General features: G+C 38.6%; 1 protein-coding gene across 11 annotated transcripts in view; it reads left to right on the forward strand.

Annotated features, from left to right (window-relative positions):
• The window catches only part of ZBTB40 (zinc finger and BTB domain containing 40), a 73,966-nt gene that overhangs the window by 21,987 nt on the left and 38,409 nt on the right, over window positions 1-13,570 (forward strand). For 7 of the 11 annotated variants that reach the window (XM_082688058.1, XM_082688062.1, XM_082688065.1 and 4 more), the window contains exon 2: window positions 419-507. The exons of the other annotated variants lie outside the window; for them this stretch is intronic. The gene's annotated coding sequence lies outside the window, so the exon portion shown is untranslated. The remainder of the gene's footprint in view (window positions 1-418; window positions 508-13,570) is intronic. 11 annotated transcript variants of the gene reach the window in all.

Raw genomic sequence — 13,570 nt, forward strand, 5'->3', positions numbered from 1 at the left:
GACTCTGAGATCCTGCGACCTGAGCTGAAACTAAGAGTCAGACACTTAACTGACTGTGCCACCCAGGGGTCCCATCTCTCCTTGCCTTTTAGCAAGAAAGTCCAGTCTGTTTATTATGACTGTAAATACATTTGGACTTACTTCTGCCTTCTTCAGTTGCTTTCTATTTAATGCAATTTTCTTTTGCCTTTCTTTTTTCCTTTTCTCACTTGCTTTTGTATTAATCACATTTTCTTTCTTTTCTTTTGTACCTGCGTTTGCAATACTTACCTTGCTTCTATTCCCCTACAAGTGTGTTAACATACTTCATTTCGGCTAAGGACTAAAGTCAGTCATTGTTTTTGTCATCCTCTCAACTCTTGGGACACCCTGACTCTGGTCTCCTCTCATCTTCCATGTTGTTGATTGTTAATTTCAGAGAGGCATTGGATTTCTACAAATACAGACTTCAGAGCCTGGCTGCCAGATTTTGGACCCCAGCTCTGCCACACATTTGTGTTACCCTAGGTAAGTTATGTTACCTTGTTGTGTGACAGTTTTTTTAATCTGTAAAATGTGGATAATAAGAGTACCTACTCCATGGAGTTGTTGAAAGGATTAAGTGAGTTAATATATGCAGAGCATTTAGAACAGTGCTTGGCACATAATAAGCTCTCAATAAGTGCTAGCTACTGTAGTTATCATTATTCTTTATTGTTTTTAACCTCTCCTTCCAGTACCCATTTTTAAACAGCCAGTGCATTTTGAGTATACCAACACATTTTTAAATTTCTTTTATATTGGGTTATAATTAACAACTGAGCTTACATATTATATTTGAAGAGTTTTGACAGATATCTATTCTTCAGGGGCACATGGGTAGCTCAGTGGGTTAAGTCTTTGCCTTTGGCTCAGATCATGATCTTAGTGTCCTGAGATCAAGCCCCGCATGGGTCTCTCTGCTCAGCAGGGAGTCTGCTTCTCCCTCTCTCTCTGCCTGCCTCTCTGTCTACTTGTGATCTCTATCTCTCAAATAAATAAAATCTTAAAAAAAAAAAAAATCTACTCTTTAAACACCACCCCCCCCACGAAAAAAATGTAGAACATGTCCATTCCCCAGGAAGTTCTTTTGTGTCTCTTTCCATTCATTTCCCTTCCCTACAGCCTCCCAACAACCTCCACACTACTATCTGATTTTTTCAGATGAGTTTTACCTGTATTTTCTTTTCCTGTAAGTTGAGTCCTATGTGTATACTTTTTCTGCCTGGTTTCTTTGACTTAACATAATAGCTTTTAGGTTTTCCATGTTGTTGCATTTATTCGCAGTTTATTCCATGTTAAAAGAAACCTCCACCCAACTCTCCTGTGTAGTTGTACTGTTTTACACATCTACCAGCAGTGTATGGGAGTTTGAGTCATTCCATATCCTCACCAGCATTGATGTTATCAATCTTTCTGATTTTAACTTTTCCAGTGGATTTTTTTTTTTTTTAGCAGTTTCTTTGCTTTCCACCTGCTATTAGAATCTTCTAATGTTCTATCTTTTTTTTCCTGGATATTGATTCTTGATTGTTATTTTCCTTAATATTCAACAGCTGTTACTGCATTTTCTTCTGGCATCTATTGTTATTAAATAGACAGTCTGTATCAGTCTAGTTGTCATCCTTTTGTAAGTAAAGTCTTTTCCTTTGGTCTCCTTACAACTTCTTTTTCTCCATGTTGTTGATATTTTGAAGTTTTCTTCTGAAGACTCGTGTTTGCCTTTAATTCTAGAACATTCTCAGTAATTATATCTTCAAATTGCTTCTCATACACGTTTTCCATTATTTCATCTGGAACACCTTCTCATTCTGTCTTCTGTGTCCTTTAACTTCCCTTTCATATTTCTGTTTTTATAAACTCTGCTACTTTCTGAATAATTTCCTCAGACTTCTCTTCTTAATCACAAATTTTTTATTTAGCTGTATCTCATCTATTTAATTTATCAATGGGCTAATGTCATTGACTTAATTTTTTATAGCCAGAAGTTCTTTTTCACATCTGACTATCCTTTTACCGTATTATCTTGTTCTTTGATTCTGACTTCCTTCATTTTGCCTGTTTATTAAAATGAAATACAATTAATTTACAGCATTTTATTTTTTATTTTATTTTTTCTTTTAAAGATTTTATTTATTTATGAGAGAGAGCGAGAACGAGCACAGGCAGACAGAGTGGAAGGCAAAGTCAGAGGGAGAAGCAGGCTCCCCGCGGAGCAAGGAGCCCGATGTGGGACTTGATCCCAGGACGCTGGGATCATGACCTGAGCCGAAGGCAGCTGCTTAACCAACTGAGCCACCCAGGCGTCCCTACAGCATTTTATTTTTATCTTTTATTTTTTTATTTTTTTTTTAAGATTTTATTTATTTATTTGACAGAGATCACAAGTAGGTGGAGAGGCAGGCAGAGAGAGAGGAGGAGGAAGCAGGCTCCCTGCTGAGCAGAAAACCCGATGTGGGGCTTGATCCCAGGACCCTGAGATCATGACCTGAGCTGAAGGCAGAGGCTTTAACCCTCTGAGCCACCCAGGCACCCCAATTTACAGCATTTTAAATTATAGTCTGTTTGCTTTTATGGTTTTCAAATCTTGGGGCTGCTGTTTGTGCTCCTGCATTTAATGACTTTCCTTCTTGTGGTTCTTATCTGCTCATGTGACTTTTCAGTTGTACTTTTTGCCTTCTGGGGGTGGTGCGGGGAGCCCCCTCATCTGTGACACTAGCAGTTCTCTGACTGAGCAAGTCTTCCCTTGTCTGATTCTGTTTTTCTTTCTCACCTCCAACACCTTTTCTCATTCCCCTCCCACACTGTAGGCACCCACTCTAATATATTTGATGAAATATCTTTGGCTACACATGTAGCTTTATCAAGTATATGGTATTGTTTTGATGGTATGTTTTTAACTTGTAGAAATGTTGTTACGCTCTAGAGCTGACTGTGGTTGTTACTTTTTCCCTCAGTACTGGGTATCTCTCCTTGTTTCTGTCCTGGTAGCTAGTTAGTTGTTCCTTCTTTCTAATGCACTATTTTCCATAGTATACCTCCTGAATCTTTACTTACACTCTTTTAGTGAGGGGATTTAAATTGCCTCTGATCTCCCAAAAACAGTGCCCCAGTGATCTTTCTGTCTATGCTTCCTTATGGACCCATGTAAGAATTTTTCTAGGATAGGTGTGGAGGAATATGATCACTGGGTTATAAGACATATATATATACAGAAATTTTCACTAGATGTTAGCAGAATGTTTTTCAGAACAGCTGTATAATTTATATACCCACCAATGGTGCCCTAGATTCAAACTCAAGTTCCACTGTGTTACTGTGAGATCTTGGAGAAATTACTCAACCTCCTGGGCCTTAGTCTCTTCATCAGTAAAAGGGAATAATTACAACATCTGCCTCGTCAGATTGTTGAGAGGACAAAATGAATTAGTACATGTAAAGCATATTCCTGAATATAATAAACATTTCCTGAATACAATAATCATCAGATAATTGCTAGTGGCTATTAATTTTTTAAAAGATTTTATTTAATAATTTGAGAGAGAACATGAGCTAGGCAGAGAGAGAGAAGGAGAAGCAGATTCCCCACTGAATAGGGAGCTTGATATGGGCTTGATCATAGGACCCAGGGATCATGACCTGAGTCAAAGGCAGATGCTTATCCCACTGAGTCACCCAGGTGCCCGGATTACTGCTATTATAACAACTACTATTACTACTTGTTGATTAATTTAAAATAAGCTTTTCCATCTCTGAATTGCCTGGTTACATCATTTGCTCGTTTTTCCCCTTGGATTTTAATTTTTTTCTCTAGATTTGCAGAAATTTCTTAAATCTTCTAGGTATTAATTCCGCATTGTCTTTAAACTTTACATAATTATCTCCTGAAAATTACATATTATCTCCTGAATTACCCTTTGTCCATTGTCTGTTACTCATGTCTTTGATAGAAACCTTTATTATCATTGCAGTCAGATTCCTCATTCCCGCCCCCCCCCCTTTTTTTTTTTTGGGCATTTGGGGCATTAAGAAATTTCCCTTCCCTGCTTCAAAGACACCTTCTGACATTTTCTACTGTTAGCCAGTATAGGTTTACTTTTCATGTTTGTGTCTTCCTCATATAGTTTGTAATAGTGAGCTTTGTTCTGTGTTTTTCTTCTTCATTATGTGAGTCCCTGTGCCTTGGGTTGTGGAAGTACTCTGGTTTTTTTCTGCTGCGTGTCATAGACCAGTTTTTATATTAATTTCTCATCTTAGGATTCCTGTATGATACGAATTTGCATACCTACACGTGCCTCTCTATATCATAGGCCTGCATTTTAGATTTCCTGTGGGTGCTTTCCTGAGCCAGTGAGCAGGGTTTTTTAGACTGCATATCAAGGAAGGATAGGTATTTGAGGCTCTGGGCTTTGTGCAAGGGTCTCAGTTTCAACTTGCCCACCTTCTACCTGCCTGAAGCTGTATTTCTAGTATCCATGTGAGGATTAATGCTTTCTCCTCCAAACCTAGGGACTGTATTGGAGTTTGAAACCCCTGTGGGCCACCATGGTCTCAATACCCACTTAATGTTCCAGTTTTGATTTTGATGTCTCTTTCATTTTAGGTGCCTGAGGATTTCCTTTTTTTTTTTTTTTTTTTTTTTTTTAAAAAAAAAAGCTTGACTATATATTTTAAAAGCATTTTAAAAATGTTTTATCCAGCATTTCTGTATGAAGTGGGAGAAAAGGTCCATTTACATCAGCTTGACATGCCATTTTGCCAAAAGTTTGCTTTTCAATTAGTATTCCTATTAATCTTAGTAAAATTTCAACTTTCAACATTGCCAACTTACATTCATAAGTAGCCCTTGATTATCCTTGAACATCTTCTGCCTTACCTGTATCTCTCTTCTCCCGTTATTGCAAGTTTATAACCATGTTTTTAATATCTATGTTTTGGTAAGCCACATAATTTAGTTCAGTTTTTTTGAACCTTGCTCAGTTGCTTATTCTGCTATAGTTATTGCATTATTTTCCCATCTAATTTATTTTTCTTAAAGATTGTATTTATTTATTTCAGAGAGAGAGAGAGAGCCCACAAGCGTGAGGCAGGGAAGGGGCCAAGGGAGTAGCAGACTCCCTGCTGAGCAGGGGCTCAGCTCAATGCCTGGCTTGATGTGGGGCTCCATCCCAGGACCTGGGATCATGACCTGAGCCGAAGGCAGCCTCTTATCTGAGCCACCCAGGTGTCCCCCGTCCCATATAATTTATTTATTAATAAAAATATGAAATAGTTCTGACCACAAGTTTCTGTGGTTAATGCTCAAAATACCTCTGGATCATTGCTAGATCTTTTTTTTTTTTTAATCTGATGAAAGACATAGATAACTTCCCCCAGAAAAATGACCAAAAACATCTTAACCTCGTCCTGAGAATAAAACCCCAATCATTTGTTTCATTTCGAATTATAAAAATATTTAAAAAGATCTAATGTATTGTCCAGAGAAGTGTTTTGCTTTATTGAATTCATAAGGCCTATGGCTTCTCTTTGGGGAAAAAAAAAATCACATTCTGCTGATACAATTCATTCTTTAGAAAAACCTCAGTGCCTGTTGAGAAGTTTATAGTTTGTGTTATTTGCACATTGAATTCTTGTTCTTTTGGGTTTTTTTCCTAGTTATTAAAATAAGTTAATTTATAAATTTTAAGAATTATCTTTTTTTAAAAAAAGATAGTCCTTACTTTTGCCTGTTTTAAATCTTACAGAATTTGTTTTGTTTTGTTTTGTTTTGTTTTGTTTTCCACCAGTACCAGGAGATAGGCATTCCGGTCTTGCCCCTGCCCCTTCTACTAGTAGAGCCAGTCGGCTAGCTCCTGGGCTGCAGTTTATTTGTTTTTAAAAAGTACGCATTGTTATAATGCAGGTATTAAGACAAATTGTACTCAGACAGTAGGGCTAGATGTTCTTAAAGATACTCTGAGTAAACTAAAAATATTACATGAATTCATGAATGTTCCATAATAATAAATATCATGGTACAGATAGAGCTTTGGGTGATTAAAACTGAAAATTTTACATTCATTTTATGAAGTTTTATAAATAACCTTTTTAGAGCAGTTTTAGGTTTACAAAAAATTGTGAGTACAGAGTACAGTAGAGGGTTTTCCACACCCACCCCACTGTCCCACACCACGGTGATACGTTTGTTACAGTCAGTGAACCTATGTTGACATACCATTATCACTCGAAGTCCATTGTTTTCATTAAGGTCACTTTTGGTATTGTACATTCTGTGGATTTTGACTGACGTATAACATGTGAATCTACCATTGTGGTGTCATAAAGAATAATTTCACTGCCCTAAAAATCCTCTGTTCCTCACCTGTTTATCCCTGCCTTCCTTTAGCCACTGACAACCACTGATCTTTTGATTGTCTCCATAGTTTTGCCTTTTCTAGAATGTCATATAGTTGGATTCATTTTATAGCCTTTTCAGATTAGCTTCTTTCACTGAACAATATGCATTTATGTTTCCTCCATGTCATTCTATGGCTTGTTAGCTCATTTCTTTCTAGTGTAGAATAATATTCTATTATCTGAATGAACCACAGTTTATTTATCCATTTACCTACTGAAAGACATTTTGATTGCTTCCAAGTTTTGGCAGTTATTAGTAGAGCAGCTCTAAATATCTGCATGTTTTTATGTAGACAGTTCATTTAGGCAAATATCAAGAGCACAATTGTTGGAGCATATGGTAAGGATATGTTTAGTTTTATAAGAAACTGCTAATCTGTCTTCCAAAGCAGCTGTACCGTTTTGCATTCTCATTAGCAATATATAGGAGATCCTGTTACTATAAATCCTTACCGCATTTGGTATTGTCAGTGTTGTGGATTTTGGCCATTGTAATATGGTGCTTTAATTTGCAATTCTCTTATGACATGTGTTGCACATTTTTTATACTTGCTTTTTATACTTGCTTTCTGTATCTCTTCTTTGGTGAGATGTCGGGTAAGGTTTGGCACATTTTTTAATCAGATTGTTTGTTTTCTTATTGTTGAGTTTTCAAAATTCTCTGTATATTTTGGATAGTAGTCTTTTTTTTTTTTGATGTGGGACTCGATCCCAGGACTCCAGGATCATGATCTGAGCTGAAGGCAGTCGCTTAACCAACTGAGCCACCCAGACGCCCCGGATAGTAGTCTTTTAATAGCTGTGTCTTTTGCAAATATTATATCCCAGTCTGTGACTTGTTTTCTCATTTTGTTGACATGACCTTTCACAGAACAAAAGTTTTTTTTTTTTTAATTTTAATGGAATCTAACTTAGCGGTTATTTCATTTAAGGATCATGCCTTTGGTGTTATACTGAAAAAAAGTCATCACTGTACTCAAGTTCATTTGGGTTTTCTCCTATGTTATTTTCTAGTTTTATAATCTAACGTTTCACATTTAGGTCTGTGACCCATTTTGAGTGAAATTTGTGAAAGTTTTAAGGTCTTTGTCTGGATTCATACTTTTACGTGTGGATGTCCAGTTGTTCCAGCGCCATTTCTTGAAGTACTATCTTTGCTGCTTTGTATTGTCTTTGCTTCTTTGTCAAAGATTAGTTGACTGTTTTTTGGAGCTAATTTTTATCTATTTTATCACCAATACCACATAGTCTTGGTTACTCTAGCTTTGTAGTAAATCTTGAAGTTGAATTGTGTTAGTCCTCCAGCTTGTTACTCTCCTTCCATACTGAGTTGGCTAACCGCCTCTCCATAAACACTTTAGAAAGAGTTTCTCTGTATCCACACAATAACTTGCTGGGATTTTGATTAGGATTGTGTCGAAGCTATAGATCAAGTTGGGAAAAGTTGAAATTTTGACAGTACTGAGTCTTCCTATCTATGAATAGGATAGGAACGTCTCACCATTTACTTGGTTTTTCTTTGATATTGCTCATCAGAGTTTGGTAGTTTTCCTCATATAACTCTTGTACATATTTTGTTAAACTTATCCATACAATTTTTTATATTTCAATTTTAGGTGCTAATTTTTAAAAGATTATTAGAGAGCAAGAGAGAGAGCATGCAAGTATGAGGTGCGATGGGGAGGAGGAGAGAGAGAGGGAGAGAAAAATCTTAAGCAGACTTCACGCTCAGCACAGAGCCCAGTGTGGGGCTCAGTCTCATGACCCTGAGATCATGACCTGAGCCGAAACCAAGAGTTGGATGTTTAATGATACCACCCAGATTCCCCTTAAATGGTAATGTTTTAATTTCAAGTTCTAGTTCATTGCTGTTATGTAGGAAAGTGCTTAATGTTTGTATATTTATCTCGTATCCTGCATTCTTGTTGTAATTGCATATTAGGCTTTTTTTTTTTGGGCATATTAGGGGTTTTTTGTTGTTGATTCTTTTAGATTTTTTGGATTTTCTACATAGACAAACATATCATCTGTGAACAAGACTGTCTTATTCTTTTCTTCCCTTTTCTTGGTCTTCCATCTCTCTTCCATTGTTCATCTGTTCTTGCATGTTGTCTACCTTTTCCATATAACATCCTTACATTATTCCTGATTTTAGCAAGAAAGCTTCAAACTTTTCTCTACTAACTGTAACATTAACTGTTAGTTTTCTGTAGCTGTTCTTTATCAAATTGAAGTTTCTCTCTATTCCTAGTTTGCTGAGAGTTTTTTTTTTTTTTAATCATAAATGCCTTTTGGATTTTTTCTAGTGTTTTTTTTTTTTTTTTTTTTGCATCTGTTAATAAGATAATGTGATTTTTCTTTAGCCTGTTGATGTAATGGATTACATTTATTGATTTTCAAATGTTGAGCCAGCCTTGGATACCTGGGGTAGATCCCGCTTGGTCATGGCATATCATTCTTTGTATACATAGTTGGATTTGTTTTGCTAATATTTTGTTGAAGATCTCTTTATCTTGGTTGATGAGAGATGTTGGTCTATAGATTTTTTGGTTTTTTCTTCTTATGTCTGTTTGGTTTTGGTGGTAGTATAATTTGGTTTCATAGAATGAGTTAGAAGTATCCTCTCTGCTTCTGTCTAATGAAAGAGAGTATAGATACTTGGTGTAATTTCTTCCTTAAATGTTTGGAAGAATTCACCAGAGAACCCATCCAGCCCTGGTGCTTCCACTATTGGAAAGTTATTAATTGTTCATATTTCTTTGATAGATTTAGGTCTTTTCAGATTGGTCTGAAATAATAAATTTTAAAAAATTTATTTGACAGGCAGGAATCACAAGTAGGCAGAGAGGCGGGGGGGGGGGGGGCTGAGCAGAGAGCCAGATGCAGGGCTTGATCTCAGGACCTTGGGATCCTGACCTGAGCCAAAGGCAGAGGCTTTAACCCGCTGAGCCACCCAGGCACCCCCATCCCACAAATTTTGATAAGTTGTATTTACATTTTTATTTAGTTTAGAACATATATATTTTTAAATTTCTACACCCAACATGGGGCTCAAACTCATAACCCTGAAATCAAGAGTCTCATACTCCACTGACTGAACCAGCCAGGCATCCCCTAATTTTGAATATTTTTAAATTCCTCTTGAGATTTCTTCCATAACCTATGTATTATTTAGAAAAATGTGTGATTAACCTCCACATATTTTCCAGCTATCTTCTTGTCATTTTTTTTTTTTTTAAGATTTTATTTACTTAGAGAGAGAGAGCACGAGCAGGGGTAGGAGCAGAGGGAGAGGGATAAGCAGATTCCTTGCTGAGTGTGGAGCTTGACACGGAGCTCAGTGCCAGGACCCTGAGGTTATGACTTGAGCCGAAGTCAGATGCTTAACCGACTCAGCCATCCAGGCACCCTGTCATTGATTTTGAGTTTAAGTCCATTCTTGTCTGAGAGCAAAGATTGTATGATTTCTGGTGTTTGTTTGTTTGTTTGTTTTTTAATTTGTTAAGGGTATTTTTGGTTAATTTTGCAAGGTACAGAATTCTAGGTTGGCTGGGCTTTTTTTTTTTTTTTTTCCTTCTCAACACTTAGTTATTTTATTCTACCCTCTTCCTACTTGCATGGTTTCTGATGTGATTTTTTACTTTGCTCCTCTATAGGTAAAGTGTTTTTTTTTTTCCTCTGACTTATGAGATTTTTTTTAAACGTTCGTTTTTTGTAGTTTGAATATGCTATGCCTAAATGTAATGCTTTGGAATTTGTTGTGCTTGGTGTTCTCTGAGCATCCAAGACCTGCGGTTCGGTGACTGACATTAATGTGGGGAAATGCCCGTCATTATTACTTCAAACACTGCTTCTGTTCCTTTCTCTTCCGTCTCCCATCAGATATCCCATTTGCATTTTACCTTTTGTAGTTGTCCCACAGATCTCAGATATTCTCTTCTGATTATATCCCCAAACTCAGAGATTCGTTCCTCAGCTTTTCCCAGTCTACTAATGAGCACATCAAAGTCATTCATAATTTCTGTTAGGTTTTGACTTAGAGCATTTTTTGCACTTTTTAAATTTCCATCTCTCTTCCATTGTTCATCTGTTCTTGCATGTTGTCTACCTTTTCCATTAATGTCCTTAGCATATTAATCACAGTTTGTAAAAATTCCTGATCTGATAACTCCTGATGTATCTGACTATGGTTCTGATACTCATTCAGTGTCTTTAGACCATGTTTTTTGCCTTTTAGTATATCTCATATTTTTTTTTTTAAAGATTTTATTTATTTATTTGACAGAGAGAAATCACAAGTAGACGGAGAGGCAGGCAGAGAGAGAGAGGGAAACAGGCTCCCTGCTGAGCAGAGACCCTGAGATCATGACCTGAGCCGAAGGCAGCAGCTTAACCCACTGAGCCACCTAGGCGCCCTCATATTTTTTCTTCAAAGATAGACATTACGTACTAGATAAAAGGAATTGTGGTAATTAAGTGTATAGTGATGGGAAAGTAAGGTGTGGGGAGAAAGTGTTTTATAGAACAATGATTAGGTCTCAGTCTCTTGGTGGGCCTGTACCACAGGAGTATGAACTTCACCAATGTTTTTCTGTTCATCCCCTCTCACCCCCACCACTTAAGTGGTGCAGGATGGCTAGAAGTGGGCTGAAGGGTATTTCCCTTCCTTTAATTAGGTTGGAATCTGGTAAAATAGTTTCTCCTGAAGCTAGGCCTTGTTAAGAACAGAGTACTCTGGCATATTTCAAAATGATTGGTTCTCCCCTCCCCCTTCCAGAAGCAGGATGGAATTTTTCTCCTATATTCACCCCTTAGAGTGCCTAGATGTAAAACTTACAAAATTATGACTTGGTCCCTCTGGAATTTTTAACTTAAACTCTTGCACCCTGAGCCTCCAGCGTTTTGCCAATTTCAGTTTAGTTTTCCTTTTCTGGTACCAGTTCCCATGCATGTATCTGCTGGTGGGTTTCTGCTCTGAGAAGTTAGGATTCTTTGTATCTACCTTTTTCTCCAGTTTGAGGGACAGCAGTTTTGCCCTGCAACCTCAGTTCTCTGACAGATCCAAGAAGAGTAGTTGATCTTTCCATTGTTTAGCTTTTTACTGTTGTCTGGATGGAATGGTGACTTCCTGAGCTGCTTATGTGCCAGACCAGAAACCAGAACTTGGAAATATTTTAATTTTTTTTAAAGATTTATCTTTTTAAAGATTTTATTTATCTATGGGAGAGAGAAGGAGAGAATGTGAGCATGAGCAGGGGAAGGAGCCGAGTGGGAGGGACAGGCAGATTCATTGCTGAACACGGAGCCAGACACGGGGCTCCATTCTAACGCCCTGAGATCATGACCCAAGCCAAAATCAAGAAGTGGACGCTCAACCGACCGAGCTGCCCAGGCACCCCTATTTTTATTTTTATCTGGCAGCTTCAAATATGGGAAAATGAATAAATAGTGGTGGAAGGAAAAGGGGATCGTCTGCAGTCTTGCTAACAGAGGCAGCCGGTGTTATTTTGACATTTGGCTTTTTTGTCAGTGTATTTTCTTTTCTTTACACAAGTAAGATGATAGAATTTGGCTATCATCACAAGATCCTCAAATCCAAAACTGAACTACATGTCTTCTTCCCAAGACAGTTCTCTTGTGTTATCTGGATCATCTCAGCAGCCACTCCCACTCACCAGAACAGCGCCGAGGAGCTGTCTTTCTCTTCCTTCACATCCACTCAGAGTTTAAATCATGACAGTGACATTTTCTAAATATTTTTGGATGTCTCTTTCTCTTTCTTCTCTTGCCATTTCTGTGGGTCAGAGTCCTCATTGATTTATCTCTGAACTCCTGCAATAACAGAGCCTGTCTCCAGCATTATCCCCCTCAATTCTGTGCCGATGTCACTTAGATGATCCATTTAAGATGCATCTCTGGCCATGTGACTTCCCTGCTTAAAGCCTTTAAAACCCTTCAGTGGCTCCTCGTTGCCTTTCAGATAAATCCAAGCTCTTAAGCGTGGCCCATGTATCTCTCTGTGGCCACAACCTCTGCCTGCCAGATTTAGCTCCTGATACTGCCTGTCCCCTGCTTATGTTCGAGGATCACTGAATTCCTTGCAGTCCCACCGGCACCCCTTCCTCCCCACCACTGGGGATAGTTGTCTGTCTGCCGTGCAGGCTCCCACTCCGAGCGCCTGTTGTCTCACTCCCCTCACCTCTTCGGGGCCTCCACATTTATTCAGGCAGCTCAGCTCCTCCTCCAGACCTTACTCTAACTGCTCCACACCCCTTTTCCCTAAGCTGGGTTTCTGGGCGCAGATCTCTGCCATTGCATCTCCTCCCATTCATTTATTCATTCCACCAACTAATCAGCAACACTTGTGTGAGGGCAGATGATTTTTAAATGGTCCTTCCCTAATGGAGCTTACATTCCATAGAAGGGAGATACATGATAATAAGTAAAAATAGATGTCAGAAGGTGATAATGCTGTGCGGATAAATAGAGTAAGAGGGATGGAATGTTCTGAGGTTGGAGAAGAGGCTGCTATTTAAAGGACATGGTCAGGGAAGCCCTCAGTAATGCTGTGGCCTTAGAGCAGAGACCTGCTGGAAGGGGGAGTGAGCCATGCACACGTGCGGAGACGCCATAGTAAGCATGTACAGACTGTTCCGTGATCGGTAAGGAAGGCAGTGTGTGTAGGACAGAGTGGGTGAGGGGAGAAGGCGGCCTAAAGACTTAGTGCCAGCCAGGTCGTGAGGGGCGCGTAGGCCATTAGAAGAACTTCGGCTTTTGCATTTACTCTGAGACCAGAAGCCAAGAAGGCGTCTGTGCAAAGAAGGGACAGGCGCTGGCTATCTGCTAAAAAGATCCCTCTGACTACCGGGCTAAGGTAGGGTAGCATAGGGGTGGTGCTTGAACGGGACAGGGGTGTGGAGACCAGTTAGAGGAGCTTGCTGTAGTAGGCCACATACATGGTGATGGAGACTTAGACTGACCAGAGCAGAGCCAGTGGAGGCAGCAGGAAGTGATTGGGCTTTTGAATATATTTTGAAGGTAGAGCCCTCAGGATTTATAAAGGATTGGATAAGGAGTATAAGGAAAAAAAACGGGACTCAAGGATGACTTCCAGGTTTTGGTCTGAACAAAATTGCTGAGGAGTAGGAAGATGGAA

This window comes from Mustela nivalis (genome assembly GCF_964662115.1).
Source record: "Mustela nivalis genome assembly, chromosome: 10".
In the NCBI taxonomy this organism is placed as follows: domain Eukaryota; kingdom Metazoa; phylum Chordata; class Mammalia; order Carnivora; family Mustelidae; genus Mustela; species Mustela nivalis.